Source organism: Solanum pennellii, chromosome 4 (assembly GCF_001406875.1).
Source record: "Solanum pennellii chromosome 4, SPENNV200".
NCBI lineage: Eukaryota > Viridiplantae > Streptophyta > Magnoliopsida > Solanales > Solanaceae > Solanum > Solanum pennellii.
Genome location: NC_028640.1, coordinates 54,305,432 through 54,312,305, shown reverse-complemented (window position 1 = coordinate 54,312,305; position 6,874 = coordinate 54,305,432).

The following is a 6,874-nucleotide window of genomic DNA, read 5'->3' as shown; positions in this document are numbered from 1 at the left end:
TCCGCATTTATTTGAATACTTAGTATGTTAGATATTAGTTTGATACTTATCTTTCTCACGTTTAAGTTGAATTGGTGATACTTGTTGGGTTGGCTTACCTATCGGTTGGGAACATAGGTGCCATCACGACTCGTGATTTTTGGGTCGTGACAATATCTCAACACTATAAATAGAGAATCACTCACCATTTGGAAGATACACTTGAATAAGAAAAATTCTCTCTTCTATCTTATACTTCTTATCTTTTTCTTCTTATATTCTGAGCTTTCTTTACAACAAAAAATGATTTGTGTAGGCATCTTATTAAAACATGAGTGATTATTTCGTAAAAGAATATAACGTTTAAGTACCAAAATTTTTTTGTAAGCATGAAAATTTCATCTTAAGAAACTAATCTATTTATTTTTTCAAAATAAAAAAACAAAACTATTATATTGATTAAATTGAATTAAATAATTCTATTATTAAAATAAATTAAAAATTTAATGATATGACATGGCTGTTGAGATGCTCGCAGAAGATTCAGTTATCAATGTTATCAGGATTTTAGAGGTAGATCTACTTCATATTGTTTGATTCAATCTTTTCTACAAAATTAGATGAAGTTGTTAAAGTAATTTCATAGAGTTAGTCAAGATAGTTATATATTAAGTTGTTAAAGTAGTTCCTTAGAATTAGTCAAATTAGTTATATTTAACTTGTATTTAAATTGATGTTATGATTGAATAAGATCATTCAAGTATGCTTTGATTCTCAATTTCTTTATCAGACCCCCTCTAAACTCATGAGTTTGATCCAATTCTTTCTCTCCTCTACAAAAATATGGTTGTACCTGTTACCACCAGTGACAATATCGTTGCAGTATCGATTACTATTCATGTGGTACATTTTAATCCAACTGCCTAATTACCCATCAAACTGCAAGGCAACCTCAACTTCACGACTTGAAAGACGCAACTTGGAGAGAAAGAGGATTTTGAAATATTAAGTATATTTGGAGGGAGATAGTAATAGTTAAGTAATATTTTGATCCTAAATGAAATCAAAATGATATTTTAAAAAATTTTCCTAAACTAATTTGTGTTAGTTGAAGATATAAATTTCTCCCACATTAAATTTATATATAAATCAAACAGAGTATAATTTTTAACCCTAAACATAATCCTAGCTAGATACACCTTATCTTGCATACAAAACAACCCCTGAAAGCCTTTGTCTCAATTTATGTACTTCATATGTTTCAATGTATTTGTTCAATTATGATTTGACATAAAATTAAAGAAGATCTTTATATTAGTTGTTTTAACCTTAAGATATATAGAAATATCAAGACACTCTTTAATCCTGTTGTCTTAAGCATATCACATGTAAAGTTAACTTGAAAGAGTTGCCAAAAGATGCACTATATCTCAAACAAATTGAAAAAGAAAAGGGTCACCTAAGCAATTTTTATTAGTTTTCCATCAATTCATCGGTAAAGGTACGCAATTTACTCCCTTGTCCTAGTATTTGATTCTTAGGCCTTATGATCTTTGATGGGTGATCCGAAAGGGTATGTTTTGTTGGTTCTATAGTGGAATTTACTCTGATTTGGGTGAAATGATTCTGTAACTGACATGCGGTTAGGATTTAAGTTATAATTACGGTATAATTCGGTCAAGTTGAGTTAATAATTTGTGTTATTGTTATTTGTAGACTTAGAACAAACCATAATTCATAATTAAACAAGAGAAATTAAAGACTCAGTTTCAATAAAGCTTTCCAGGCTTAATTCGAAATATATAATTGATGATTGTTGTTTTCTTAGTTTATGTATGTATGCATGTTTACTGTCTTTACAATTAAACATGTGCAATGCCTGTTACCGAAAACACAAGGGTTGAATATGAAATGATAAATTGTTGACAATCTCATGCAATAAAGATGTTTTGTTTACTTGTATTTACAAGTGTGGTTATATCTCATTGTGATTGTGATTGTACTTGTCTAACTAGTGATTGGATTGACTACCACGCCTAGTACATGATATTAGTATTATTGACTCGATGACATGTCTGGTATGCCATAACCAATGCCTCAGACGCCACGCTTGGTACATGATATCGATATGATTGACTCGAGTATATCTCACATCGATACAATTTACTAATGATTGACTCGAATATCACGCCTGATATGTGTGTGTGTGTATATATATATATATATATATATATATATTATATATATATATATATATATTTCTGTATATATATATATATATGTTTGATTGTTTCCTTGGGTGTTAGTTCCTTAAGTGAACCAGAATGGTTTGTGATTATGTGAGACATATTTCATGTAAATGTTAAATTACATTGATAACTGAAAGTTTTGTTGAATTTCTAACTTGGTTGATTATATATTGACTTGTCTTTACTGTGTTTTAGTTATGTGTTTATATTCATATTTTTGGAGATGACCAATAGTTCTACCAGTATTCTATGATTTGTGTATTGATACTACACTTGTTCTTTCTTTGTTGAGTATATGACACATTTTGAAAACTGCTTCGCGACCTCAACTGTAAATCCAACACTAACTGAATTCAAAGGCAAGCTATTTCTTCTAGATTGTTGTGGAATCCTCCTTACACTGTTCATTTGCTCGGACTTCAACTTTCAGATTGTTTTCTTATTTTGGAGTTGCATCTCCTTAGTCTAGACTGTGTAGAATTTCGGTACGCGACCTTAAGTTTCTAGGGGGTTTTCGTGTTTGTTTAGACTTTGGTTGTTACTTTATGAAAGTTGCTTTTAAGACATTAAAATTTTGTTTGCTAATTTAAATTGTTGTTCTAAGGTCGATTAATTGATTGTGTATAAGTAGATAGATTGGTTCTCCCACCAATGATTTAGTGTGAGTGTCACACGATTGGTTAGGATCGTGACATACAATTGGAAGAATATATAAGATAGGATCCTTTTAAATAAAAATACTAAGTATTAGAACTCTTACAGGATGGAACCGAAAATTCAATATCTATAAAAATTATAATTTTTGATAATTTTGTTGTAAATTAGTCTGTGAATTTTATTTACTTATATTTTTTGCGTATAATTTTTTATAATTAATTTTCTAAAATATTTGACAAATAAATAATAAATATTAGTTAGTTTTAAGTTAAAATTTGATTAAATAGTTGTCTTTTAGTTGTATCAATTTGTTATTTTTTAATGTCTTCTTAGTTCCTACTTATTGATCTTCTGTTAAATCATGTCACCATATAAAAAGTTAAAAATGATTGGGGAAATAATATCAACTTTATAATATAATTAGCTATAATTCAATACAGTATCACCAAATACCATATTAAATCGAAATTTAAATTTACCAATCATCAAATTATCAAGTTTTTAATTTAAAATTTAATATCCACTTTTAACTATTAATTACAAAAATTATCAAACCCAAAATTTAATAATACCAAAACGCCCACCCCTACTTGAAAGTATTTCTTAGTTCTTTCTAAAACATAAAATAAAATAGGGCCACATATGTAACTGAAAGGATGGAGTAATACTGATCCACATGCACTGCCCACTGCTTAGATAATGTTTATTCTTCACACGGTTTCGTACAAAATGCCACTCATCCCTACATATGCTCCCTGTCCAACTTTTTTTGAATTTTTATTTTGTGTTGGGTATTTATTAAATTGTTATTAAATTTGAATTTGTGTCAGAATTTTTAATATTAAAAGTAAATTTAACGGTTTCTAAAAAAAACTATATTGTATATTTAGAAGACTTGAATTTAAAATTTTTAGTTAAAAATAAAAAAATACTTACCACCACAACATAATTTTTTGTTGATCCCTCCAAGCTTTCATCCTTGCCAGATCTCTTCTTTTATATAGAGAGCGACAGGTCACTCTTGTGTTATGCTAACTGATAAAGTTTATCATGTTTCATCAATATAGAGACTAGAGAGTAAGGGCCACAATGAAAGAATATGTACTTGAGTATCGTCCTTGAAAACCAAAGTTGGATAAACTCAAAGGCAGAGCTAAGGGTAGGTTTGTGGGTTTGAATGAATTTAGTAATTTTTTTTTGTATAAATTTTATATTTGTATTATAAAATTAAATAAATACATATGTATATTAATTTGTGAACTCCTTAATTAATCGATGACTTAGTAAAACCTCTTAACTCTTATTACTAGCTCCATCTTTGAATAAACTATACATGCAATTTTCTCCTGTCCTGCAAATCTCTATAACATATTATTACAAAAATGATTTTTACCGGTAATAAATATGCACATTAACAAAGAGTATTAAAATTCGTATCGATATCAGTTAATTATCATTGCCTCTAAAAACACATTTAGTGACAAATAAACTATTACCATCAATTAATTATTGTTAAAGATCATTTTATGTATAATCAAAATACGTACGTTGATCAATTGTACATCAGTATATGACCAAAAAAATTAAACAAACAGTTGTTTTATTCTGTTTCATGTTATTAATGTCTGATAAGCATGAACATATTATAACTAATTCGATTATTTTCTAAAGTTAAGAGAAAGCATCTCTTTTGCTTGAAAATTCTGCCACATGACACTCCATGTGATTTTTTTCCTATTGTGGCAAATCTACATAAATTTGAGGTTATAGGTTAAAATTATTATCATATAAATTAATTTATTTCAAGCGTGACAGCCACCATATTCTTCTCTAGCTTCTTAGTCGTCGTTTGATTTCTACTGTGACATCGATCGACATCTCTGACTTGAAGGGACAAAGTTTAAAGTTTTAAAGAATTCAATATAAAGTATATTAAAAAACTTAATGTGTCAGCAAATAAATTTGTTATATATGTAAGGTGGATACATATTTTATGGACAAACGGGACTAGAAGCATTTCTAGACAAACATTTGTCTAGTACAACGGTTAGGTGTGTTTTGCTAACCATTGAATGATATAAATTTCAAAAACAAAAATATTTTGTTTTAAGATTCTTGTCGTCAAGTTAGATCACATAATTACACGATGCCCAGGCAAAAACCTTGATTAACACAATATTCCCTCTATTTGAAAATAAATAAATTATTCAATCTTTTTCATAATTTAAAATAAGTGAATTGTTCAAACTTTAGGATGAATATTAACCACAACTATAGTTTATTGGAATGCCATATATAGATGTTAGTTTCAATAAATTTTATTTTATATATGCATACATGTAAGTGGCAAACACGCGGTGCTACGTACATGAACATAACGCAGAAGACATTCCACATGCATATATCCACATACTTGTGAGACGTTAAAGACCTACACTTTTTTGATTTTGCACTCGATATCAGCTATTCAAATTAGATCTCGGCTAGCGATTATTTTGGATTCGCGTGGCATAGGGTCTCATTCAGAAAGCGTTTTCTATTAAAGATTTTTTCATGATTAAGATGCGAACTCGAAACTTCTGATTAAAAAAGGATAACAACTCCATCCGCTACATCATATACATCGTTTGGTGGTTGACCTACACTTACTAATAGGTATGTAACTAGAATAATATAGGAAGGATGATGGGACGTGGATTGATACTGCAAATAATACACTAGGTTGTATAGCACTACCACAATCCCAACTCATATCCCAACTTGTAAAGTTATAATTGTAACCCCATAATTCAAACTCTTTTCCTTTAATGTTATTCATCAAACTAGCATTATAAGGAAAGCCTACTTTGTGAATCTAGCCCAATTCATTCTTGTTCTCTTGGTATTTTATGTTGTCATCTATATACACAAGAATTAGATGCTTCATCAATAATCAACAAATAGACAGAGAACAATAATCAACACAGATATTTTATTTAAAAAAACACCTTATTTCTAAAAGCAAAAAATTTCGATCTACCATAAGTTGGCTTTGTTGGGATATACTATTAATCATATGGATGTTATTTACTAAAATAAAGTTTTTGTTTGAATAGATCATTGTGTTTATATGTGTGTCCATTCCTTATATAGTAGACGATTTTTGGGTATGGAGTTGTTTAACTCATACGCGAAAGGTTAAAATTGTTGGTTCTTATAAGTTATAAATTGAATGTTCACAATTAAAGATGAAATCGGACAAACATCTTGATGATTGTAACACAAGATTAAATATAATTCAATCTTAAAATATGAAAATGGTAAAATTCCAACTTCTTGTGTTAGTACATTTGACATGCATTGAACGAAACAAATTGAGATATGTGTTTAGGTTCTGAATTTCAATAAATAATATCTCTAGTCCATTACATGAGCTTATACTCTTAATCTTGATGTAGTTATTAGATTTGTGTAGTTTGCTTTATTTTTTAACCTATTAAAAGGTGAGACTCTATGACAAGTCAAAATATTTCTAATGGATTGGATAATAAAAAATTACATTCGTGAAATAATATTTAGTTGATAGAACCACATCTCGAATATGAGAAAGAAGACACCCCTTTATGGTTGCTTATAAGTAGTCACGTGAAAACCCTGTATATATATATGTATGTATATATATATATATATATATGTATGTATATATATATGTAACGACCTGTTTAGTCGTTTTGAGCAGCAGATTTTATTTCTGGAAAAACTGGCTGAGACGACGGAACCCACGACGGACCGTCATGGGCACGACGGACCGTCGAGGGAGTCTCGTTCCAAAACACTTAGAATTCTGAAATTTGGGCACTGAAATCGACTCTCTGAACTTCGTGACGACATGGCAGGACGGACCGTCGTGGGCACGACGGACCGTCACAGACTCTTCAAGGAAATTGAGTCTCTGAACTCTGTGACGGAGCAGCAGGACGGACCGTCGCAGGCACGACGGCCCGTCACAG